Source organism: Pelodiscus sinensis, chromosome 3 (genome assembly GCF_052426305.1).
Source record: "Pelodiscus sinensis isolate ZL-2025 chromosome 3, ASM5242630v1, whole genome shotgun sequence".
Lineage (NCBI taxonomy): Eukaryota > Metazoa > Chordata > Testudines > Trionychidae > Pelodiscus > Pelodiscus sinensis.
The window spans coordinates 9,820,299-9,847,248 of NC_143054.1; the positions used below are offsets into that span (position 1 = coordinate 9,820,299).

The window sequence follows — 26,950 nt, forward strand, 5'->3', positions numbered from 1 at the left end:
GATGATAACACTTGGAGAGGCCCAGGAAACACATTAGTGTTACCAAATGTGCTGATGGGAACTATGATACAAACATATCACATGTTGGGACATGATGGAGCACGGAGGGTGATCCATTGGATGTCGGATGCCTGTTGGCATCCTAAACTTAATGCAAATGTGCATGATTATGTGAGGAGGTGTGTAACATGTGCTCAATGTAATTCTGCTCCCACAGTGAAAGTGAGAATGCGACATCAGCCAAGACCAACACAGCCCTTCACACAGTTACAAATAGATTTCATTGGACCTCTGCCAAGGTGCAGAGGGAAAGAATATGTTCTGGTGATCGTGGATCACTTTACTAAGTGGGTAGAAGCTTTCTCAGTGGCCAAGGCCACTGCGTCTGATGTAGCTAAAATATTGATGACCGAAATAATTCCCCGATGGGGATTTCCATGCTTCATTGATAGTGACCAAGGTACCCACTTTACAGGGAAAGTGATGAAAACGGTATGCGTGGCACTGGGGATCAAACAGAAATTCCACTGTCCCTACCATCCCAGAGTTCGGGATTAGTAGAAAGAGTTAACCGAACCATTAAAAACAAACTAACCAAACAGATGTTTTCTGCTACAGGGAAAGACTGGGTCACCAATTTACCAGTGGTTCTCATGTCTACGAGATCCAGTCCTACTAATCCACATTCCTTATCTCCTTTTGAAATGCTGACAGGGCGGGCGATGAGAATGCCAGGAAATCTGTGCATTGGAGCGGGGGAGTTGTATGTCATGGGTGACCAGCTTGCTGAATATTGCAAATTGTTATCTCAGTGTCTCTCACAGGACCCCCGAACTGGACCAGACCCAAAGGCCAGCGAAGAGGACACATGTGAGGTGCAGCCCAGTGATAAAGTACTGGTGAAAGCCTATAGAAAACAAACCTTTGAACCAGCCTGGACTGGACCTCACATGATTCTCCTGGTAACTCCTTCAGTGGCCTGGGTCACTGGAATTCCAGTTTGGGTGCACCTGTCACGAGTAAAAGTATGCAAGGGTGACACTCAACATAGGGCACAATAATCTCTGTTTACCCTATGGACTCCTTGAGGGCCATTCTCAATATTGTTAAATGTTTTAATTTGATATTCCCCGTTTAAAATCAATGTAGGAATTTTTTGTGATCTACTAATTGTTTTGAGTGGTTTCTGAGACTTGAAAGTTCTTTTAGAGGTCTCATCTTAATAATGCTGCCGTGGCTTTCAGGGTTTTATTGATGTAGTCACCTAGGAAGGAGCCACTGGATCAGTTGTAAATGCCATTACTCAAGCTATCAAATCTCATAATAGGGACTGGGGTGAAAATTTGTTAGTATCAGGGATGACAGTTTATTGTGGTGAGAATAGGGCTCATGTCTAATCAAGTTAGATATCACCTTAACTCAGCAACATAGTTGGTTAGGTCCTCACTGTTGTACTCAGCCATCTATTAAAAACTACTAAAACGTATGAGCAAGCATTGGTCTGGAATGGTGTTATCATACTGGCATGGTGTTCAACATGAAAGTTGCAGCCCTGATAGGAGACTTGCTCATGTCACAGGTGCCCTGTTGGGTGAGAGCCGCAGTTCTCAAAGACTGAATGTCTTCACCTTGGACGATGGCAGGGGAGTGGTCTCTATTGATAACAGGCATTTTGGAATGATCATTCCATCTCTGGAGAGGTGTTAATTCCTGTGGGTTGGTCTCCTGGATTGGAGGCTCAGCCCTTCCACCCACTCCCATTCTCACGTCATAGACACCTGTGTACTGGAAGGTAAGCCTGGCTTGAACATCTCGTTCTTCCAGTTGTGGAAGATATTATGAAAGGAGTGGTAAGGCAATTACAGGGATTCAGTGGATAGAAGCATTTGCTATTGTGGGAACAGAGATTCCCTGGGGATGGATTTCAGTTGTGTTTTCGCAATGGATATGGGGACTTATTATTACTTTTAGTGTAGATATCATTATGTATTAAAGGTTGAATGTATTGTTTAATTCTGTTACCAAAACTGCAGTTAATTAAGCTAGCTGCACCCCCTCCCCCGGCAGACCAGGGGGACAGGAGCAAAACCTTGGAGCACGCCCGCAGTGGGACAGCCCAAGCATGCCTGGGCTGTCCCGCTGGGGGCGTGCTCCAAGGCTTTGCTCCCCGTCTCCCTGCAGACCAGGGAGACGGAGAGCAAAGCCTTGGAGCACGCCCGCAGCGGGACAGCCCGGGCGCGCTTGGGCTGTCCCCTTGCAGGCGTGCTCCAAGGCTTTGCTCCCCGTCTCCCTGCAGACCAGGGAGACGGGGAACAAAGCCGCTGAGCACGCCCGCAGTGGGACAGCCCAGGCGTGCTTGGGCTGTCCCCCTGTGGGCGTGCTCAGCGGCTTTGCTCCTGTCCCCCTGGTCTGCTGGGGGGGGTCCAGCAAGGCCGCTGGACCCCCCCAGCAGACCAGGGACACCAGAACAAAGCCGCCGCCTGGGCGGCTTTGCTCGTTTGCCCAGGAGCAAAGCCGCCCAGGTGGCTGCTTTGCTCGGGTGTCCCTGGTCTGCTGGGGGGGTCCAGTGGCTTTGCTGGACCCCCCCCCCAGCAGACCAGGGGGACAGGAGCAAAGCCGCCCAGGCAGCGGGACTCCCGCCGCCTGGGCGGCTTTGCTCGGGTGTCCCTTGTCTGCTGGGGAGGGTCCAGCGGCTTTGCTGGACCCCCCCAGCAGACCAGGGAGACCGGGAGAAGCTTTCTCACCCCGGAGGACACGGGTGGCAAACCGCCGCCCGTGAGCTCCGGGGCGAGAAAAGTCCCGTTCGTAAGTGCGGATCCGACCTAAGTCGGATCCGTGTAAGTCGGGGACTGCCTGTACAAGGAAGTGGTGTTAGTGGGGTCTAAGAATTGTTCTTAGCCCCAAAACCAAATGGGGGAGCTGAAGGGTATGCATGTGTTCATTTTAAACAAAATGTGGTTTGGAAAGCAGATATGCATAAAGAAGCATGCTGTGGCTCACCACCCTAGAAACAGTCTAGAAAAGGCCAAGGGGAGGGGGGTGAACTCAACATGTGGAGTGGGGAAGTACAAGCATGTGACAAACAAAGCCATATATGGAAAGGTTGAATCTGATTGGTTTAGAAGTTTGTGTTATGTAACCTGTTATGTAACTGCCATGTGCTATAAAACAGCAAGGGGAGGGGCTCCTTGCTCGAGGGGCTCTGGCTGATTTTAGTACCAGGAGCTCTCCCTTTGTGCACATTGAATAAAGTCTTTTGAATTGAATTGAATTGAATTGAATTGAATTGAATTGAATTGAATTGAATTATCGAAGACCCTTGATTCTGCCCAGCACCTGACTCTCTAGGAACCACAAAATCCCAACACCCATTACTGCCGAAGTGCGATAGAGCCACATTCTGTCCACGGTCAGGATCATTCGGCAAGGGGCTGTTATGCACACAGACAGATATGTAGAGTGGCAGGATGGAGTGATCTGTCTGGGTAGTCAAACACCAGTAGGTACCGTTCATTTGGACCAGCTCGATGTTCATTTGTTTCTCTGAGACAACCACATCAAACCTAGGCAGATTTGTCAGGATGTTAAATGGGCAGATACATAAAATTTCCTTATCAAAGTGGGTGCAACAATCCCTGGGTATAGGCAGGCTCCACACCTTCAGAATAGGCAATGCTCTCTACTCTATCTATATGCTCCTGCTTTGGTACAGGCAGGGAGGTTACCATTCTGATCTGATCTGAGTGAGGAATCCCCAGAGGGGCCAAAAACAAATGGTATACTATGCCCTGTCCAGATGGGTCTTTCGGTCCTCATGGATTCTCTACTTCCCCACTCCCATAGGTAGGCATGGGGGAGATGGGGACTCACCACCATAAGGGCTGGGTGGGCAAAGCTATCCTATTCTTCAATACTGGCCTTCTAATTTCTTTAATTTAGTTCCATTAATTAACAATCCAATTAATCTCTGGTCCAAATATCTGGTTAGGTCTAGTGAAGTGGACACAGAGCTGGACAGATCCTTCAAACTGTTTAGGATCACTTGATTAGCTTGGCTGGTGTCTAGGCCTTTACGGGCACTGGATATTACTGCGTCTACCAGCCTGGATTCTATACAATTTCTGGGCTATGACATAAGTGTTGCTGACAGAGTTTCCAGGCCCAAACCAATCTGAGATGGTATCTGCTAAGCCCCGTCGTTGCCTAATCAGGCACTTGCCAATTCAATTAGCCAGTCTAGCACACAGCTGGTCTATACCAGTGTGGAACATCACCAAGGTAAGGACCAGTGACAGTTGTCCTTGTTCTGGGACAGGGGTCTGTTCAGGGCATGATGCACAATTGAGAGGCTCTATTTTGTCTTTAAGGTCCTGGTTGATGATATCCAAATGAGGGCAAGTTAGCAATGGCCATTGTTTAACAAATGACAGCCATGCCTCAGGGGTTACCTTTGTTTGGGCTTGAAGTGGTAAGCCCCAGTGGGAGTCAGTAGGTCCAACTTCAGTGGCCTGATGTTAGTGTTTAGCTTCTTTCCCACAATACTCCATACAAACTTTAACTCAGAGGACTGTGTATTCTTTGTCCTCGTAGTGTTCATGTTGTTACAATAAACAAAATAATTCTGTGTGAATGAGGGGCGGCCCAAGGCCATGTATTCCCCATTGCTATTAGTGTGTATTTGTTCTATGTATGTGACTTGAAGGAGGTTACGTTGACTAGAGTCACTGTTTCTCTTATAGGACCAAGCATCGTTCACAGATGTTTAATTGATAACCCATGCAATTCCATAATTCTTGAGGCCTTTTAAGGCATCAGGCACCAATGAGTAGCAGGGCAAGTAGCTGTTATTGCAATGGTGAGGTTACTAGTTTCCTCATTATTGTGGGGATCTTTATTTACATATGCTGATGTCCCACTTGCCCGTGTTGTTTTTTATAGATTTCTTATCTCTGGCCAAACCACTTTTATGGTTGGTGTGCAAATTTGCAGAAGCTAAATATTTCATTTGTGTAGCCATTAAAGCAAAACCAATCCGGTGGGGAAGAGGGCTGGTACCCCACTCCCGGTCCTTCTGTTCACGTGAGGTACTCCTTGCTTCCTTCCAGTTCTTTTTTTGTTCACCTGTGGAGACATTGTTAACATTCTTCTATCCTAAACAATTACCAAACTATTATCCTTTCACTGAATTTTAAAGTTGCCAATTGACTAAGTTTAGAGTTGCCAACTGATTGGGCCCAATTATTAATTTTTGTTTTGTTTAAATTCATGCTTCTGCTTTCATAGAATCATAGAATAATAGGACTGGAAGGGACCTCAAGAGGTCATCGAGTCCAGCCCCCCGCCCTCAAGGCAGGACCAAGCTCTGTGTACACCATCCCTGACAGATGTCTATCTAAGCTGTTCTTAAATATTTCCAGAGAGGGAGATTCCACCACCTCCCTTGGCAATTTATTCCAATATTTGACCACCCTGACAGTTAGGAATTTTTTCCTAATGTCCAATCTAAACCTCCCCTGCTGCACTTTAAGCCCATTACTCCTTGTCCTGTCCTCAGAAACCAAGAGGAACAAATTTTCTCCTACCTCCTTGTGACACCCTTTTAGATATTTGAAATTTAATCTAAATTTAAATAAAAGCTTTATTCAAATTACCCTTTCATTAAAACAATATCCTACACACAACAATATTTGCAATACGTATTACAATTAAGACACACAAGACAAACTTGGACAGAACACAAACTTATTTTGTCATGACACAAAACCATGGTTTTTTGTTGTTGTTGTTGTTGTTGTTTGTTGTTTTTCTTCAGCTGGCACCAGCGCTTTTTGATGATCTGGAAGACAAGAAAACGTTTCTACCCCCGTCGAGGTGGCCCATTATAACTTAAAATACTGCCTAAGATCTGCTAGGGGAACCGGTTACAGCTAGTTCCTTACCACTTCCATGGGCGAGTGAGCTGCAACTCTCCGAGAACAAGGGCACTTCATCGATACTCTTGACCTTCCACTCCCTTGAATTACCTCAGAGTTGCTAGCCCTCCCCAACAGTGGCATGCCTCAGTTTCCCTCTTGTACCACAGATCAGGCTTAATGTGTGAAGCTATAATGCTTTTCCTTAGCACAAGGTGTTGGTTGGCCAGTTACTGTTCCAGCAAGCAAAAAGCTTTTCTTTTCCTGAAAAGAATCATATGTACAATGTTACTGGCTTACTTATGAGGGACAGTTGGTAAACTAAATCTACACACTCCAAAGAAGGGGTCTGCTGGGTCTAGAGTGTCAGACCTTATCAGCAGCTCATGAAATAAGGGTAGTCGTCACTCCCTCACATATCCGCTCGGTCTCGAGGTTTGGCTGACCCCCTTTGCGTTCAGAACTCCCTTGTGGGAGAGCCCTGGTGCGGCTGGAATCAGCTTATTTCTCAGAGATCTGGGCAGCGGCATTCACATTCCACTCATTACATTCACACTCAGCATGCTTTTCACACAGAAATTTTCCCACTTTGAGATGCATCTCTCTTTATGGACCTCGTCCATATTTGGGGCGGCAAACAACACGTTTCTCCTCAGAACCACAGCAGTTCCCAGCACTGCATAAACCTAGGTGCGTTATGTCCGGATGCAATACAATTTTCTTCCCGTACCCGGGGCGGCACCACCAGAAACACAGCAATTCTCAGCACTGCATAAACTTAGGCCTACTCAGGGGTAACGAAACATCCTCCCCGGAACCTCTTTGCACCTGACCTTGTTGCAGATTAAAGAAGTTCGGATGGCGTGAGCCCAGCGAGGCAGACGACCCCACAGGCAGTCCTCCTCCACACCCCAGTAGAGATTTCAAAAGATCTCTTACCTCTCATTTGGTACCCTGGGATGAAGGGGGATCTGTAGCCGCTGTCGCTGTCTTCAATCGGGCGTTGCCATCTGAGTCACGGCACCAAATTGTGGAAGAAAACATTGTCCTCACTCTGCGTTTGTAAGCAACAAGTAGCCAGAGGCAGTTTTATTACGAGCTGCAGCAAGGGAAAAACTGGTTCAGACAGGGGGGAGCCCCCCTCCGAGGCAGATCTTCCAATACAAGCAATTATGAAGCAGTTTATATACTGTCTATAAATATAATAACAATAACAATTAGTCTCCTTCCTGTTACAAACACCAATGGTTAACAGTTATTTAGTTCCACCCAGATGCTCCTTATCTCAAGGTCCCTGCCAGAGTCAGCATTCTATCCTTATCTCCGTATGGAGGCGAGAGGCGAAGGCAGTGTCTAATTATAGATCTCGCGTTGCTAGGCCACAGACTTAGCCTGACTCTTGCTCTCTTGTTAACAAGACCAAGATGGCTGCACACAAATTCCCTTATTCCCTTTTCCTGCCTCCACAATGGCTACGGGAGGAGAATAAACAAGGCAAAAATTTCCCACAACTCAAAAAAAACCCAACCCTTCTCAACTGTTCTCTTCTACCCTTTTGTGAACAGACAGAATGTGTGAAAATATTGCGACTGTTCCTATAAAATCAGGAAACCTTGTCAGTCTGGTTACTCCTATTATCCCTCCCATTCCTCCTTTTTCTCCTCCTTTGCCCTGTGTCTGAATCCACAGCTCGACTTCCCCCCACCTCCTATTCCCACTTATCCCTCTCCTCATGGACTCCTGTGATGGGTTCCTGCCCTGGGCTGCATATTCCAAGATTAAACGTTTGCATTTATCAAACACCAGCTACAATGTTGGCTTTTGAACACGACTTGTATATTTTAAAGCTTTACGATTTATGAGTGTCACTCCCTCACTCTCTGAAGATTCTATCTTCAGTCATTAACTCAAGTCAAATTCAACCATTACCTTTTCTAGGCAGCATTCATACTAAAAGATGGCTGACAAGCTGTTTACGTAACCCTCCACCTTCTTGCTTCCTAGTTTATGAACATGTCTCTTCTTTAAGGGGGAAACCATGCCTTGATCTGGAAACAACAGACAAACTCCCCATCTTTCCCAATATTTTCAAAGGAATAAGGTTGGAGATGGAATATTCATTGTTTGTGTGTGTCCTACCCAGATGTGCACATGTGTGCATAACAAGGCAGCAAAAGCAAGCTCCATGTAGACCAAATATATGGCTGAAGATTGGTAGCATCCCTCTAGCAAGCTCTCCTGAGGGATAGAGTTTAGATACTGGGCGGGAAAGTGCCACTAAGAATCTGAAACTGAATCTTCCCTCAATTTCAACCCTGTTTTATTGCAGCTTCCAGCTGAATGGGAAAAAAGGATAAGGTGAGGACTGTTAGCATTTGAAGGAAAAGAGGAAACATTTATTGTTATTGCATGAGGAGTTTTTTTCATGATTTCTCTGAAACAATTCACCCATCCACATCTGCAGCACCCACATTCTCCTGCCTCTCCCAAAACCAGGTGGGGTCATTAGTGCAATAGGTAGGTGCCAATTAATGCAGATTCCTGGGTTCTAGTCAGCGGTTGGAAGGGACCCAGCTGGAGCATCTCCACCTGTAGGGAAAGTGTGGAGAGTTGAAAACTGTGTTAAAATTTTAAGCTAAAATGTTTAATATTCAGGATTTTGTCCTGGTCCTGCTTGCAGGCAAGGGGGCACTGAAGGGAGACATGTTGGTATCTCTCGGATATAAAGTAGAGCTTCCTTTCTCTCTCTCTGCTTTTAGATTTATGTGCTATCATTCTGCATGCCAAGAAATAAAGGTATTTTATAAACTTCCTGCAAGACTCTTGCTGTCTTTATGTAAAACTTCTAGGTGTGTAACACCTAAACATAACAGGAAAAGTCTCTGTCATGGGTTTTGACGCATAAAATTCAGAAAATTCCCTATATATTCATTAAATAATGATAAAAAACTGTACAAAGCAAATATACAAATGCGCACACTTTCTAACAATCATTTCCCTGGTTGTCTTCTGCAACTACTCTCTCCCCTAGAGCCTCCTTTAAAGTCATTGGGTCGATTATCCACTAGGCAGTAGATATTTTCCAGACATGAATATTCATCTTAGAACTTCCTGAAAGCAGGGAGTTGTCAATTACAGTTCCCTGTAATTTTCTTGGAATGTTTATGGTGCCGCGCAATTAATAATACTTGCAATTAACAGATTGCAGCATCTTTTATGCATATCATTTGCATCAAAACAACATTTCGACAGACCAATCCTTATTCCAATTGTCAGCACCCTATAAATAGAGAGAACCTCCTTCTTCTGTCTGTCTCAGCATCTCTTCTCTACATTGACGTTGAGTTCCCAACGAAAGTTCAGCTATGAAGATCCTTTACCTTCTTTTTGCTGTCCTCTTCCTCATGATGCAGGCTGGTGTGGAAGGTAAGATTTGAATGAAATTTGAGGAGTCTATAGAAGCATATTTTTTAGCATCTACTAAGATTCCTTAAAAGATTTTCTTCCCAAATCTTTTTCTAAACAGCTCTAATGCTCACATGTCTGGCAGCAGATACTCAAATATAACTATGAAAGATTCCTGGGATGAGGAAGGTGCCTGTGGTGTTTCTATGAAAGTCTATTCTGATGTGGCTGAACTATGAGCTGTGGAAATGTTCCCAGCATTCAGCCTAGCGGAGTCCCCCAGAAAAAACTTCTTGGCCCTACTGTCTTCCGCATTTTTGTCAGTGACCTGGGAGAGAAAAGAAATCATCACTGATAAAGTTTGCAGTTGACTGTGCACAGAATTACAGAATTTAAGTATTATGAAACATCCAACAAAATGTTGTACAGAAAGTAAATTTGGTTGATTTGGCTGATTTGACCTCTCACCCTGCACTCACAGTTCTCCTTTACACTGTTGTGTGAATGAAAATCAAGACTCTTTCATTATGCAGGACGCTGTTCTCCTGGGAGTATCCTACGATGCAGGCTGAGAGGAGGACGGTGCTACCCCTGGGCGTGCCCCATTTTTCGACGTCGTATTGGACGCTGTTGCTGGACGCACGTTTGCTGTAGATGAGTAAGTTCCCGACCCCATGGGTGACACCGCTGTGAGAACAGAAATATTTGTTCCTCTCCTTTCTATATGTAAGCTGTTGTTTAAGTCTCTGGGAGGCTTCACACCCACAGGATGGCTGGAGACGGGTGTTGGGGAGGAAGTGGGACAAAGGAGGCTTCTGCATTGCCCTGATTCTGCACTAACTGGGAACTAGATTGGCCCTTGTGTTTATTGGAACAACCTTATTGACAGCTGCATTGCCAAAGCTCTCAAGAACCAGTCCCCAAGTTGGAAAATCCAGACTCTTTGATCAATAACAATTCTCTCCTCTGTGGTCTGATAACACACAACATTATCTCCAGTGCCGCCTTAGGACAGAGCTTACAAGGAGGGAAGCAAAGAGGCAATTATCTCAGACAAGTGTTATTCAGACAGTCATGAAACTCTTCCTGGGTCCCTTTCAAAGCCACTGTTTCTCATGCAAGCAGCATAAAATGGGAAGTGGCTGCTGCCAGATTGATTTGTGTCTATGTAGTTATTTCATTTTACAATCAAGAAAACAATAGGGATGAATAAAAGTAAAGTCTCCAGATGCAGCTTGGGGAATATGCAACCCCTCCCGGCCTGGGCTCACCTGCAAGGCTTATAAATATGCTCTTATATTATCCAGCCTATTCATGAACATATGAAGTCAGACAGAACACAGTACTTACCACTATAGGGCCGAACTGTATACACCCTCCCAGTCTGAATGTGAACCCTTGAGGATTGCTGTTGGAGTAAGGTTTTACCTTCAGTTTTACCTCCAGCTTGTGGTAATATAATTTGACAATATTTCCCTAGTTAATTTATGAGAATGTAATCGGGAATCATTTCTAAAACCTTAGTAAAATTGAGATATATTATGAATATTTCTTCCGTCAGGTCTACTATATCCACCAATATTTCTGTCAAAGACAGAAAATGGGTTAGTTTGTTACGATTTATTCCAGAGAAATCCCTGGGGGCTAATATCCTCTAGGTGCTTACAAACTGATTGATACTTTTTAAAATACCTTCCAAATATTGAAGTTATTCTGACTGGTCTATAATTCACCAGGTCCTCTCAGGACCCCTTTACAAAGACAAGCACGAGTTTTATCCTTCCCCAGTTCTCTGTGACCATTTGTGTATCCTCCATGAATTCTTTCATGTATACCACCATTTTTATTAAAACTATGTGGCCAGAACATATCATAGGGACAATGAACCTCCTGCTCTGGGGCTAGTCGGGAATATTTGTACTCTCTTTTCAATGATCGGAAAATTCCTGCTCTGCTCTTTGATTTCTAATGCAATATCATATTATTCTTTTTCTTTAGATATAAACAGAGGGTCCAAGTGAGTGATGGCAGCAGATTGTCAATGCAGCATCTGGTGCTAAAAACCTTGGAGAAAATTAACAAAGGGAACTTTGTATTCTCTATTAAGACTTCATGTTCTTTCTATAAAAACAATGAATTGTGATGGTGCAAAAAACCATGCAAATGTTTTCATGAGCACTCATGGGGAGGGGCTGTTTTCATATTTCCTTCCCATTAAAATCCCTTTCTTCCTGCTCCTGTGCATTTTGATACAGGGAAAAGAGGAGGATGGCCGCGCTCTGAAATGTTTGCAATGTGGAATTTCTAAAAGGGCCAGTGCTCCGTGTGCAACACTTTGGTGTGGTTATTACTTGGCTGTCCAAGGAACTGTAAACCTCTGTGAGGAGATGGGTGTGTCTGTCTCCATCTCCACCACTTCCCACATCATTCTCACAACATATAGCCGCTCCCTTGGCACATTAGTCCTCCCGGCCCTTCCTATTCCATCCACCTACTCGAAGATCCATGTACCTGCCCATTTCCATAAGATGCTAGGCCGGCATAGCACAACCTTACTTGCTACCATAGCCCAAGCATCACACTACGCTGGGCCCCTCGTTCCCACTATCCACCTTCTGCTGTGACTCCTGCCTGAGTCAGATTTCCAGAGTCATGACCACGCAATGCACCCCTGGTCGACAGCAGAATCCTGCCCCCCTTCCACAGCTTGGCCCCCACCCGTTGGGTCATCTGTATTGTAACTCTCCCTTGTCTGGATTTCGGATTTTATATTTGCTTTATCTTCAGTTCCCCCCTTCACAGCACTCCAATAGCCCAGCTCACATGCAGACACAGGGGAAGGGATCAGACAGCCTAGCCGAGTTAGGGCCCTGGCAGATCCAAAAACACACAGCAGGCCGTCTAAAAGACCTAGACACATGCAGAACAGTTGGTTTCTTCTGTGTGTCCACAGGAAGAGAAAATTTTCCCATCGCTTAAAACAAAAAAAAACAATCCTCCCGACTGTTCTCTTTTACCCTTTGGTGACCAGACAGAAAGAGTGAAAAATACTGTGACTGTCCCTACAAAATAAGGAAATCTAGTCAGCCTGGTTACTCCTCCTATTCTCCCTCCTATCTTGCCTTCTCCTCCTCCCCTGCCCTGTGTATGAATCAACAGGTTGTCTTCCCCCCCAATTCATCTTCCCACTTATCCCTCTTCTCATGTATCCCTGTGATGGGTTCCGGCCCCGGCTGCACATGCCACTATTAAATGATTGCATAGATCAGAGACCAGCTAGAATGTTGGCTTCTTAACATGGCTTGTATTTTTAAAAGCTTAATGATTTATAGGTGTCACTTCTCCACTTTCTGACCATCCCATCTTCAGTGATTAGCTCAGGACAAATGCAACCATAACATTTTCTATGCAGCGTTTATACTACAGGATGGCTGACAAACTGTTTTATATAACACTCCCACTTCTTGCATCCTAGTTTATTTCTGGATATGTCTCCTCTTTAAGGGGGAAACTGAGCCTTGTCTGGAAACAACAGACAAAGGTTTGTTTGGCGTTCCGTGGTGATCAGTTTGCGGTAAAAAAAGATACACTGTTTAGTATTTTTCTCCAGGAACTGAAACAAAAGACAAAATAATCACCGAGGAAGTTTGTGGACAAAATAAACAATGAAGGACTGGTTAATGATGTAGTGGACAAGACACTGATGTAAAATTATCTGGACTACTTGATAAAGTGGACTCAAGGAAAAATATGTTTTAGTATTTAAAATAGCTTAGTAGAAATGTAAACATCTAGGAACAAAGAGGGGCCTGGAGGCAGGACTTGATCCTGGAAAGCAATGACTCTGTAACTATGCTTGGGATTTTTCCGTCCCAAGTGCAGGAATCTACACTTGTCCTTGTTGAACTCAATCAGATTTCTTTTGGCCCAATCCTCTAATCTATCCAGGTCACTCTGGACCCTATCCCTGCCCTCCAGCGTATCTACCTCTCCCACTAGCTTAGTGTCATCTGCAAACTTGCTGAGGGTACAATCCTTCCCCTCATCCAGGTCATTAATAAAGATGCTGAACAAAACCGGTCCAAGATCTGATCCTGGGGGCACTTCGCTAGAAACAGACCGCCAACCTGACATCGAGCCGTTGATCACTACCCATTGGGCTAGACAGTCTAGCCAGCTTTCTATCCATCTTACAGTCCATTTATCCAATCCATACTCCCTTAACTTGCTGGCAAGAATATTGTGGGAGACCGTATCAAAAGCTTTGCTAAAGTCAAGATATATCACATCCACTGACTTTCCCATATCCACAGAGCCAGTTACCTCATCATAGAAGCTTCATGAATCCATGTTGATTATTCCTGATCATTTTCCCCTCTTCCAAGTGCTTCAAAATGGATTCCTTGAGGATCCCCTCCATGATTTTTCCAGGGACTGAGGTAAGGCTGATTGGTCTGTAATTCCCTGGATCATCCTTCTTCCCTTTTTTAAAGATGGGCACAACATTTGCCTTTTTCCAGTCATCCAGGATCTCTCCTAATCTCCACGAGTTTTCAAAGATAATGGCCAAAGGATCCACAATGACATTTGCCAATTCCCTCAGTACCCTCGGATGCATTAAGTCCGGACCCATGGATTTGTGTATGTTTAGTTTTTCTAAATAGTTCCAAACCTGTTCTTTCCCCACCAAGGGCTGTCCACCTCCTTCCCATACTGCGTTGTCTAGTGCAGTGTTTCCCACTTGGTGCTCCACAGAACCATATAATTGCAGGCAAATCCCATTTTCCTCTCACAACAAAATCCTGACATTCTTTTAAGTTAGAATAAGAGGAAGCTGCATGCTAAATATAGTGGTCCCAGCTGTTGCTATTTAGGAAAAGTGCAAATCACCATTTTGGCTCAGCAAATGTCCCTGCAGAATCCATTTCTTTTAAGACATTTATGATGCCACTACTGAGAATCTCTATGGGTACAAGCCGGTGAATTAAATACCTCAGTACCCGAAGCCTACAGGATAAGAACGGGTGTTTCCAAAGCCAGACTAGTCCTGTGTGTTTACCTTAAAAAAAAAGTCATTTTTATCAAACCCCCATTTTGAAAAGAGAGTCCCTCTGACAACCTGGTTTAGCAACACAGAGAAAATTCTGGCTCCTTTAAGAGTCCTCAACAAAGTCAACCCTCACTAAGGATTCTTCTGAGTATCCATATAACCATAAAGTGATAGAAATGTAGCCGTGTTAGTCTGGTGTCGCTGAAACATAAAACAGGACTATGTAGCACTTTAAAGACTAACAAGACTAACAAGTTTATTAGGTGATGAGATTTTGTGGGCCAGACCAACTTCCTCAGATCAAATAGTGGAAGAAAATTGTCACAACCATAGGGTGTACGTCTACACTACAGCGCTAATTCGAACTAACTTAGTTCGAATTCGTTAATTTGAACTAAGCTAATTCGAACTAACGCATCTAGAACTAAAAACTAGTTCGAATTAGTGTTTTGCTAATTCAAACTAGCGTGTCCACACTGATTGGATGCAGGGGTGCATTTAAGGGCGGCTGAAACCGGTTCTGGCAGGGCATCAGGTCAGTAGTTGCTTTGTGTGGCTGCTGTCTCAGGCTATCTGAGGCTCGTGCTTAAAGGGACCCTCCCGGACAGCCGGTTCTCAGCTTTTCCTGCTTGCTTGCCAACCTCGCTGAGGGAGAGCAAAGCGTTGGTCTCTGAGCCCGTGTGTGTCAGTGCTTCCCTTCGGGGACACCGCCGCAGGTGGCAACATGGAGCCAGAGCTCACCCTGCACCTTCTGGTACACTTTCTGGACTTGCTGCTGCAAGCCTGCCAGCAATGGCTCGAGGCTGCCTGGCACCTCCTGGTGCACGTCAGCCCCCTGCCTCTCCACCTGGCCGCCCTGGGGGCCGTGGAGGAGCTGCGGCGGTGCCCCGGCACCGGCGTGCCACGCCGCATCTGGCGTCTGGACACCAGCAGTGACTGGTGGGACCGCATCATCCTGGAGCGCTGGGAAGACCGACAGTGGACCCAGAACTTCAGGATGAGGAGGGACACCTTCCTGGAGCTCTGCGACTGGCTCGCCCCTGCTCTGCGCAGAAGGGACACTCGAATGAGACCCGCCATCCCCCTCCAGAAGCGGGTGGCCATCGCCCTCTGGAAGCTCTCCACGCCGGACAGCTACCGATCCGTCGGGAACCAGTTCGGCGTGGGGAGATCCACCGTCGGAGTGGTGCTAATGCAGGTAAGGCGCTCGTCGTCCACTGCGCCGGGGGGGGGGGAACGGGGCTGCAAGGAGGGGATGGGCCGTCCCAGGGACAAAGGGGGGGCGGGAGGAGGCGAAAGCGCCCCGCACCGGAGGGGTCAGTCTGTCCCAGCCGTACTACACGCCGCCAGGGGGGTTGCTTCTGGGAGTTGGGCGCGGGACACTGCCAGGGCACGAATGCTCCCAGCCACCCGGGCGCCCCACTGATTGGCACTTTGCTGTGTCTCTCTCCGCAGGTGGTCAAGGTCATCAACCGGGTGCTGCTCCGCAGGGTGGTCCGCCTCCCCAACCCGGACGCCGTCATCCGGGGATTCGGCGCCCTCGGCTTCCCCAACTGCGGGGGGGGCCATCGACGGGACGCACATCCCCATCCGTGCCCCGGAACACCAGGCGTCCCGGTACGTGAACCGCAAGGGGTACTTCTCCGTGATCCTGCAGGCCGTGTGTGACCACCGGGGACAGTTCACGGACATTAATGTGGGCTGGTCCGGAAAAGCACACGACGCCCGGGTGTACCGCAACTCCTCCGTGTGCCAGCGGCTGCAGGATGGGACCTTCCTCCCCGACCGCCACATCAGGGTCGGGGACGTGGACATGCCCGTGTGCCTGGTGGGGGATGCCGCCTACCCACTGCAGCCGTGGCTGATGAAGCCCTACACGGGGCACCTCAATCCCTCCTGCCAGGCCTTCAATGCCAGGCTCACCAGGGCCCGCATCGTGGTAGAGGGGGCCTTCGGGCGACTGAAAGCCCGCTTTCGATGCCTCCTCACCCGTCTGGACCTGGATGAGCACAACATCCCTCCCGTGGTGGCAGCATGTTGTGTGCTCCACAATTTATGTGAGAGAAAGGGGGAGGCTTTCCTGCCAGCCTGGATGGCTGAGGCTGACCGCATGGCTGGACACTACGGTCAGCCCCGCACCGCCGCCATCCGGGAAGCCCAGCGGGGGGCCGTCCGGATCCGGGAAGCCCTGCGGGAGAGCTTCCAGGTGGAGGAGGAGGACTGACCTCTCCCTTGCATGCCCCACTGGGGCCTTCTTCCATCCTACCCCCTTCCGCTTTCCCCTCCCTACCTACTGTCAAATATAGACACCTGTTTTTCAAACAAAAACGTCTTTTTATTTAACACAACTGGGGTGGGGAGAGGGAGGAAGGAAGGTGGGAGAGGGGAGGGGGAAACCTGGGACGAGGGAGCTGGAAGGGGAGGGAAGGGAGGAAGGGAAAGGAAAGCTCAGGGGTTGGAGTCCGACTGCCTCTCCTGTCTCGCAACACTGCGGGTGCAGGGGCGTTGGTGGGGAATGGTTGTGGAGGGTGGGGCAGGAGGGACGGGGGGTGTGGAGGAAGCAGGAGCGGGAGTAGGAGGGTGATCAGGGGGATCAGGAGGGGGAGCAGGGGCAGCAGGGGGAAGAGGAGGGGGAGCAGGAGGAGCAGGAGGAATTGGGAAGCGGTCGAGCAGGCTCTGGAGGTGGCCTCGCAGAGCACGGCCCTCTCCTCCAGTGCCTCCAAGCTCCTCCGGCGCAGCCTCAGGTCCTCCTGGACCCAGTGGTCCTGGATACGGAGCTGTTGCTCCAGGAACCGGAGGTGCCACCTCTAGTAGTCCTCCTGGTTCCTGGCTCTCTTGCTTGCCCGGGCGCGGGCAGCTGCTGCAGGCGGTGTGGTGCACCCTGCAGTCCCAGGTGCTGCAGCTGTGGTGAAACAAGAACAGCATTCAATTACCCCAGGGGCCCAGGTGTGTGAAACCCAGCTCCCCTCTGCAAGGCCAGGGCCCCTGCAGGATCCCCAGCTGCTGCTCCGTGGTGGGCAAGGCCCAGGCGCACGGTCCCTGGGCTCCCTCTCGCCCCAGCCCCCCGTACACATAAGGGGAGCACGATGGTACTCACATGTGGACGCTTCCCCGGCCTCGGACGACACAGGCGAGCGGCTCTGTGGGGTGCCTCGGGGGTCCCGGGTCCTGGGCAGACTGCCGGCAGGCTCCTGGCTCTCGGAGCCCTCCTCCTCCGTCTCTGGGAGCAGTCCCTCTGCCCTGGGGTCTATCACGTCCCGGGGGGCAGGGACGGCATGAGCCCCCTGAAGGTGGTCCAGAGCCTGGAAGTGGGGGCACGCCTCTGGGTCGGCCCCTGGCAGGCAGGCCCGGGAGTAGGACTGCCGCAGGTCCTTGATTTTCCAGCTCACCTGCTCCCGGCTGCGCTGGTGGCCCCTGGTGGCCAGGCTGGCAGCCAGGCTGGCAGCCATGCAGCCATAGACTGCCGCGTTCCTGTGGCTAGTGCGGAGATCGTGGACATTGGAGGCTTCCCTCCAAACCTCGATGAGGTCCACGATCTCCGCACTAGACCACGCGGGCGCCCGCCTCTTGCGGCCCCGGGCAGGGTCCTGGGAGCTGCCAGGCTGGTCCCGGGAAGAGGGGGAGGGCTGGGTGTCATCGGGTGACTGGCTCATGGGGTGTCAGCTGCTGGGTGTGCTGGCACGGGTGCTAGCAGCCTTGCAACTGGCACAAACTGTGTAGCCAGCCCTTTAAGGGCTCCGGGGCCGGGAGGGGGGCATACGAGTTTCCCTGGTGTTGGCCAAAGTGGCCACCAGGGCAAGCTGGGAAGGGCTAGCCTCCCACTAGTTCGAATTAAGGGTCTACACAGCCCTTAATTCGAACTAGTAAGTTCGAACTCGGCTTAATCCTCGTGGAATGAGGATTACCTAGTTCAAACTAAGCGCTCCGTTAGTTCAAATTAAATTCGAACTAACGGAGCGCTAGTATAGCACCTATGAAAGTTAGTGTGAACTAACGTCTGTTAGTTTGAACTAACTTTATAGTGTAGACATACCCATATATACCAAAGGATACAGTTCATTTTTTTAAAATTGTATCCTTTGGTAAATATGGTTGTGACAATTTTCTTCCACTATTTGATCTGAGGAAGTGGGTCTGGCCCACAAAAGCTCATCATCTAATAAACCATCTTGTTAGTCTTTAAAGTGCTACATAGTCCTGTATTTTATCACCATAAAGACACTGCTTCTGGAAATACCTTTCTAATATGTGGAGCAAAGGACACCGAACCATTAATTCTATTTAGGAGAAATTAATTCTTAATTCATTATCTCCTGATTCCCATCTTTCCCAAGGGAAAAAATATTTTCAGAGGAGTAAGGCTACAGAGGGTTTATTCATTTTTATTATCTCCCGCCAAGGTGTTCTCATATGTGCATCATGAGGCTGCAAAAGCAAGTTCTGTGTACACAAAATGTATGGCTGAGAACTGGTAGCAAACCTCTAACAAGCTCTCGTGAGGGATGGAAATTAAATACCAGGTAAGAAAATGCCACTGGGTATCTTAAACCCATTCTTTCCCAAATTTCAACCCTGTTTTACTGCAGCTTCCAGCTGAATGGGGAAAGAGGTCAAGTTGGGGTTGATTGGCAGCAGAAGGAGAAGAGGAAGCCTTTATTGTTACATTGTGTGCAGGAGGGTGTTTCAGGATTTCTCTGGAGCAATTGGCCACATTCTTCTGCCTCTCCCAAACCCAGGTGTGGTCATCAGTGCAATAGGCACATGCCAATTAAGGCACATCCCTTGGTTATAGTCAGCAATTGGAGAGGACCCAGCTGGAGCTTTGCCAACTGTGGGGAAAGTGCGTAGAGTTGAAAACTGTGTTAAAACTCTAAGCTAAAATGTTCAATGTTCAGAATCTTATCCAGGCCCTCCTTGCAGGTGAGTTGATACCTCTCTGATTTACAATGTAGCTTCCTTTTTTCCATCTGCTTCTATATTTGTGTGCTATCATTCTGCATATCCAGAAATAGAAGAGTTTTATCTTATCAACTTCTTGCAACACTATTGCTGCACTTGTGTAAAATTTATGCAGCCCCTACACAGACCAGGAAACATCTCTGTCATTGGTTTTGATGCATGACATTCAGAAAATGTACTGCATATTCATCAAATGTTGATAAAAAACTGTACAAAGCAAATACACAAATGCACAAAAGTTTCCCCTGTAGAGTTGTGTTCTACAAGAACTCTCGCCACTAGAGCCCTCTTCTAAAGTCATCAGAAGGATTATCCAATAGGCAGTTGATGTTTGCCAGATCTATAGAGCTGATAGAGGAGGTATCTGAGCCTTTAGCTATGATCTTTGAAAAATCATGGAAGACAGGGGAGATTCCAGAAGACTGGAAAAGGGCAAATATTGTCCCCATCTATAAAAAGGGGAATAAGAACAACCCAGGAAACTACAGACCGGTCAGTTTAACGTCTGTCCCAGGGAAGATAATGGAGCAGGTAATTAAGGAAATCACATGCAAACACTTGGACGGTAATAAAGTGATAGGGAATAGCCAGCATGGGTTTGTGAAGAACAAGTCATGCCAAACTAATCTGATAGCTTTCTTTGATAGGATAACGAGCCTTGTGGATAAGGGAGAAGCGGTGGATGTCATATACCTAGACTTTAGTAAGGCATTTGATACGGTCTCGCATGATATTCTTATTGATAAACTAGTCAAATATAACTTTGATAGGGCCACGATAAGGTAGGTGCATAATTGGCTGGATAACCATAGTCAGAGAGTTGTTAACGATGTTAAATCCTGCTGGAAAGGGATAACAAGTGGAGTTCCGCAAGGGTCTGTTTTGGGACCCGTACTGTTCAATATCTTCATCAATGATGTAGATATTGGGATAGAGAGTACGCTTATTAAGTTTGCAGATGATACCAAACCGGGTGGGGTTGCAACTTCTTTGGAGGATAGGGACATAATTCAAAATGACCGTAGCAAGTTAGAGAAATGGTCAGAGGTAAACAGGATGAAGTTTAATAAAAAGAAATGCAAAGTGTTCCACTTAGGAAGGAACAATCAGTTCCATACATACAAGATGGGAAGCGACTGTCTAGGAAGGAGCATGGCGGAAAGAGATCTAGGGGTCATAGTGGACCACAAGTTGAATATGAGTCAACAGTGTGATGCTGTTGCAAAAAAAGCAAATATGGTTCTAGGTTGTATCAACAGGTGTGTTGTAAGCAAAACTCGTGAAGTCATTCTGCCGCTCTACTCTGCACTAGTTAGGCCTCAGCTGGAATACTGTGTCCAGTTCTGGGCGCCACATTTCAAGAAAGATGTGGAGAAATTGGAAAGGGTACAGAGAAGAGTGACAAGAATGATTGAAGATCTAGAGAACATGACCTATGAAGCCAGGCTTCATGAACTGGGCTTGTTTAGTTTGGAAAAAAGAAGATTAAGGGGGGACATGATAGCGGTTTTCAAATATCTAAAAGGGTGTCTCAAGGAGGAAGGAGAAAATTTGTTCCTCTTGGTTTCTGAGGTCAGGACAAGGAGTGCAGCAAGGGAGGTTTAGATTGGACATTAGGAAAAAATTCCTAACTGTCAGGGTGGTCAAATATTGGAATAAATTGCCAAGGGAGGTGGTGGAATCTCCCTCTCTGGAGATATTTAAGAACAGGTTAGATAGACATCTGTCAGGGATGGTGTAGACGTAGCTTGGTCCTGCCTTGAGGGCGGGGGGCTGGACTCGATGACCTCTCGAGGTCCCTTCCAGTCCTATAATTCTATGATTCTATGATTCTATATATTCATGTTGGAGCTTCCTCAAGGCAGAGACTTTTGAATTAAGTTTCCTTGAAATTCTCCTGGAATGTTTATGGTACCTCACAAACAATTATACTCACAATTAACAGATTGCAGCATCCTTTACGAATGTGCCTTGCAGCAAAACAACATTTCAACAGACCAATCCTTATTCCAATTGTCAACGCCTTATAAATAGAGAGAATCTCCTGATTCTGTGTGTCTCGGCATCTCTCTTCTACAGTGACGTTGAGTCCCCAACCAAACTTCAACTATGAAGATCCTTTACCTTCTTTTTGCTGCCCTCTTCCTCATGATGCAGGCTGGAGTGGAAGGTAAGATTTGAATGAAATATGGAGAGACTGTAGAAGGATATTTTGGAGCATCTACTAAGATTGTTTAAAACGTTTTCGTCCCAAATGTTTTTCTGAAGAGCTTTAATGCTTTCATATCTGGCAGCTGAAACTCAAAACAAAACTGATAAACAGTGCTGGGATGAGGAAAGTTCCTGTGATGTTCCTATGATTTGGTTGAACTAAGAGCAGTGAAATTATTCCCAGCCTTCACTTTAGCCAATCAGGGACTGCTTTTCAACCCTACTATATGCAACATTGTCATAAATGACCTGGCAGAGAAAAGAAATAATCACCAATAAAGTTTTCATTTGACTGTGCACAGAATTACGGAATTGAAGTATTATAAAACATCCAACAAATCTTTGCACAAAAAGTAACTTTATTTGATTTGGCTGATTTCTCTTCTCACCATGCACTCACAATTCTCCTTTACCCTGTTGTGTGAATGAAAATTAAGGCTCTTTCTTTATGCAGGACGTTGCACTCCTAAGAGTATCATACTATGCAGACTAAAAGGTGGATGGTGCTACCCTCAGCAGTGCCCGTATTTTAGACGTCGTATTGCACGGTGTTGCTCAAGGCACGTTTGCTGTAAATGAGTAAGTTCCCAGTCCCACATGGGAGACACCACTGTGGGAACAGAAATATTTGTTCTTCTCCTTTTTATGTGCCAGTTGTTGTTTATGTATTTGGGAGGCTTCACACCCTCAAGATGGCCAGGGACAGGTGTTGGGGAGGAAGTGAGACAAAGGAGGCTTCTGCATTGCCCTGATTCTGGACCAACTGGGAACTGGATTGGCCCTTGTGTGTATTGGAACAACCTTATTGATGCCTCTTATTTACAGCAGCCCTGCCCAGACTGTCGAGGGCCAGTTCCCAAGCTGAAGAATCCAGACTCTTCAATCAATAACAATTCCTTCCTCTGAGGCATGATAACACCCAACATTAGGATAGTGCCTCTCTTAGGATTGTGCTTGCAAAGAGGGTAGTAAAGAGACAATTATCTCAGAGAAGTATTGTTCAGATATTCATGAAACTTTTCTCAAGTCACTTTCAAAGCCACCGTTGCTCATGAGAGCAAAAACAAAAGGGCACGGGCTGTGGCCAGACTCCTTCATGTCTATGCCGTTGCTTCATTTTACTATAGAGGAAACAACAGGGATGTATAAAAGTAAAGTCTCCAGATGGATGCTTGGGAAATATGTCTTCTTTGTTCCGGTCTGCAGTGAACTCTACAGGCAACAGGGCTTCACTCTGCAGATAGGCAGCAATTTTAGAACTTTAATGCTTAAATCACAAAAGTAAAGTGTTCGGCTACCTAAATTGGGGAAGGGGAAGGGCTGCCATGTTTCAATATCAAATGATTGCATGTGTCACAGATCGACCGAAATAATCACGACTTGGTGTCGAATCCTTTGAAATGTTTAATTGTTTAGACGTGTCATTTTACCACTATCTGGTGGACGGATCCTATTGTCAAGAATTAGCTAAGGACAAATTCAAGCATAGCATTCTCTTAGCAGTATTGATCATAAAAAGCAGCTGGCAAGTCATTTACAAAATAACTCTGCTATCTTACATCCTTGCCCATTTATGGAAATGTTCCCTTTTTAGGGAGACTATCTAGGCTACTTCTGTAAAGCACAGACCAACATTGGTTTGGAGTTCTGCAGGGATCTGGTGGTGGCCCTGCACTATTTTACATTTTTCTCCAGAAACTGAAAGAAAACAAACTCATCACTGATGAATTTTGTAGACAAAATGAACATAGAGCTGCTGGCTAAATACAGGCAGTCCCTGAGTTACGCGGATCCGACTTATGTCAGATCCGCAGTTACGAACGGGGCCATCTCCCAGGTCTCCAGCAGACCAGGGAGAGGAAGCAAAGCGGTGGAGCACGTGGGCAGCGGACAGCCCAGACGTGTCTGGGCTGTCCGCTGCCCGCGGGTTCCGCGGCTTTTCTCCCCGTCCCCCTGGTCTGCAGACCAGGGGGACGGGGAGCAAAGCAGAGCAAAGCCGCAGAGCCCGAGGGCAGCAGGACAGCCACGGCGTGTCTGGGCTGTCCCGCTGCCCCCATGCTCCGCGGCTTTGCTCCGGACGCCTGTGGTACAGCAGCTGGGGCGCTGCCGGTTGATCCCGTAGCGCCGCTCTGGGCGCTACTGGACCAACCCGGCAGCACCCCAGCTGCTCTGCCCCAGGCATCCTGATTCAGCCACTGCTGGTCAGTTTCAGCAGCGGCTGAATCAGGACGCCTGGGGCAGAGCAGCTTGGGTGCTGCTGGGTTGGTCCAGTAGCCGCGAGGAGCGGCGCTACTGGAGCAACCCAGCAGCACCCAAGCTGCTCTGCCCCAGGCATCCCCAAGTCAGCCGCTGCTGAAACTGACCAGCGCTGACTACAGTAAGTCGGAAGTGGCGTCCAGATTCAGCTGCTGTTGAAACTGATCACTTTCAGCAGCGGCTGAATCTGGACACCAGTTCCGACTTACATACAGATTCAACTTAAGAACAAACCTACAGTCCCTATCTTATACGTAACCCAGGGAGTGCCTGTAATGAAGAGCAGTAGGCATTGATACAGAGACAACTGGATCCCTCAGTTAAATGGGCACAAGCTAAAAATATGTTTATATATTTAATACAGTGACATTGAATTGTGGACCTTTAGGAACATGGCAGGGGGGATTCTATCCTGGGGAGCAATGACTCTGCAAAAGATTTGGTGCAATTGTGGGTAATCAGCTGTTCATGCGCTCCCCATGCAATCACTGGATATGTAAACAGGGGGATCTTGGTATTGGTGGCTGGTACAACCACTGCTGGAACTTTGTGTGCACTTTTGGTGCCCCGAACTGAAGGAGGGGACAACTTTGGAAGGGTTCAGAAAAAAGCCAAGAGAATGACGGAACCATTAGAAAACATTCTTTTTACTGAGTAACTGTGCTCAATGCAGTTAGCTTAAGAAGAGAAAGTTAAAAGGGTAACTTGATTGTCTATGAGGACTTTACCCATAGGGGAGACTGACAATGGCCTATTCTATCTAGGAGACAGAAGGATAACATAATACAATGACTGCAAGATGAAGCTAGAAATTTTGGACTGGAAATCAGATGTTAATTTGTAATGGAAATAGTCAATGGTAATCTAAATGTCCAATCGGTCCTTGAAGAAGCCTTCATAGCTCAAAGAATTTTGTTGTTTCCTTTGTTACTATTTCATACACCCCAAATGGGAGAGGTTTTGTTTCAGCTTGACAATATTTCCCTAGTTAATTTATGAGAATGTCATGTGAAACCATTTCAAAAGCCTTATTACCATTGAGATATATTATGTACTGTATACTTCTTCCCTCCAGTCTACTATATCCACCAATATTTCTGTCAAAGACAGAAAATGGGTTAGTTTATTATGATTTATTCCAGAGAAATCCATGAGAGCTAATATCCTCTTGGTACTTACAAACTGATTAATAATTTGTTTTTATACCTTCCAAGTATTGAAATTAGTCTGACTGGTCTATAATTCTCCTGGTCCTCTTAGGTCCCCTTTACAAAGATTAATACTATGTTTAACCTTCCCCAGTTCTCTGCAACCATTCATTTATCCTCCATGAATTCTTGCATGTATACCACAGTTTTTATAAAACTATGTGGCCAGAACATGTCATAGGGACAATGAATCCCCTGCTCTGGAAATAATCAAGAATATCTGTATTTGTTTTTGTATGATGGGAAAATTCCTACTTCTGTCTTTTGATTTCTAATGCAATATCATATTATTAATATAATAATAAAATAATATAAAATAATAATATATATTATAAATATATATCTTTTTCTTTAGATATAAACAGAGGGTCCAAGTGAGTGATGGCAGCAGCAATTATCAATGCAGCATCTACGGGAATCTAGGAGACAACACCTTGGTTGTAAAACCCTTGGTGAAAATTCACAAGGGAGCTTTGTATCCTCTATTAAGCCTTCTTGTTTTTTCAATAAACGCAACTGATTGGGATGGTGCCAAACACCTGCAAATATTTTCACTAGCACGCTTGGGGTGGGGCTGTTTTCATATTTCCTTTCAATGAAATTCCCTTTCTTCCTGCTCCTGTGTATTTTGCAACAGAGCAATGGGGAGGATGGCTGCACTTTAAAATGTTTGCAATGCAGAATTGCAAAAGAGCACATGTTCCATCTCCCAAGGCTTTGATGTGGTTATTACATGGCTGTCCCAGGAGCGTGAGAGAGGAGACTGGTGTGTCTCTCTCCATCTCCACCACTTGCCACGTCATTCTCACATATCGCCCCTTGACTCATCAGTCTCTCCTCCCCATTCCAATCACTATTTGTAGGGAGTGCAGATCCATTTAATATATGCTGCTGGGCTCACCTAGCACAGGCAGAAAAAAACCCAGAAAGATTCAAAATGCAGGACAATGTAGCACTTTAAAGACTAACAAGATGGTTTATTAGATGATGAGCTTTCGTGGGCCAGACCCACTTCCTCAGATCAAATAGTGGAAGAAAATAGTCACAATCATATATACCAAAGGATACAATTTAAAAAAAATGAACACATATGAAAAGGACAAATCACATTTCAGAACAGGAGGAGGATGCGGGGGAGGGAGGGAAGGAAGGAAGGTAAGTGTCTGTGAATTGATTATATTAGAGGTGGGGAGAGTGGGATGTCTGTGAGCTAAAAGAGCTTTAAAGTGCTACATTGTCCTGCATTTTGCTTCAGCTACCCCAGACTAACACGGCTACATTTCTATCAGAAAGATTCAGCCACTTTTGTTCCCCTGTATAAAATGGACAGATTAAACCGAGCAGCACTGCATTTCCCCTAGGCTGTGTCCAGACTCAGGGGTTTTTTCGAAAAAAGTAGCCTTTTTTCGAAAAAACTTCACCTGCGTCTAGACTGCAGCCGCGTTCTTTCGAAATTAAATCAAAAGAACGCGGCTTTTCTTTCGACGGCGGTAAACCTCATTTCACGAGGAAGAACGCCTTTTTTCGAAAGTGCTCTTTCGAAAAAAGGCATTCTTGAATGCCAACAGGGCTTTTTAGAAAGAGAGCATCCAGACTCACTCGCTGCTTTCTTTCGAAAAAGCGCCTTGCTTTTTCGAAAGTACTGCTTGCAGTCTAGACACTCTTTTTCGAAAGAGGCTTTTTCGAAAGATACTTTCGAAAAAGCCTCTTTCGAAAGAGGCTTGCAGTCTAGACATAGCCCTAGGGACAACCATTATGGCTCAGAATTACCAGTGTTGAAGCATGACCCGTTAGCCTCTCTTTTCAGTGCCACAGAGCGCGCTTTACCTTCAAGGGGTTCTTCAAGCCTCAAAGGCTGAGGTAAGAGTTAGAGCAGTGGTGTGAACACACCCTCTGCTGTGGGTGGAATTCAGCCCTGTGCAAAGGACCCTGGGAAAATCTAGGTACCA

The 26,950-nt window shown here is 46.5% G+C and overlaps 2 long non-coding RNA genes across 3 annotated transcripts in view; one reads left to right on the forward strand and one right to left on the reverse strand.

Annotated features, from left to right (window-relative positions):
* Positions 1-7,274, reverse strand: part of LOC142827737 (uncharacterized) — a 30,835-nt gene extending 23,561 nt beyond the window's left edge. The window contains exons 1-3 of one of the 2 annotated variants that reach the window (XR_016349098.1): positions 6,852-7,269; positions 5,940-6,176; positions 2,724-5,836 (exon numbers count right to left, since the gene is read on the reverse strand). This is a non-coding gene — a long non-coding RNA (uncharacterized LOC142827737). Of the gene's footprint in view, positions 1-2,723; positions 5,837-5,939; positions 6,177-6,851 lie in introns of those variants that run through there. The other variant, XR_016349099.1, reaches the window with a different exon arrangement.
* A 1,925-nt stretch (positions 7,275-9,199) lies between these two features.
* LOC149524616 (uncharacterized) lies at positions 9,200-11,553 on the forward strand. Its single transcript, XR_016349100.1, has 3 exons — positions 9,200-9,338; positions 9,851-9,975; positions 11,316-11,553. It is a non-coding gene; the product is annotated as an uncharacterized LOC149524616 (long non-coding RNA).
* The last annotated feature ends 15,397 nt before the right edge of the window (positions 11,554-26,950 follow it).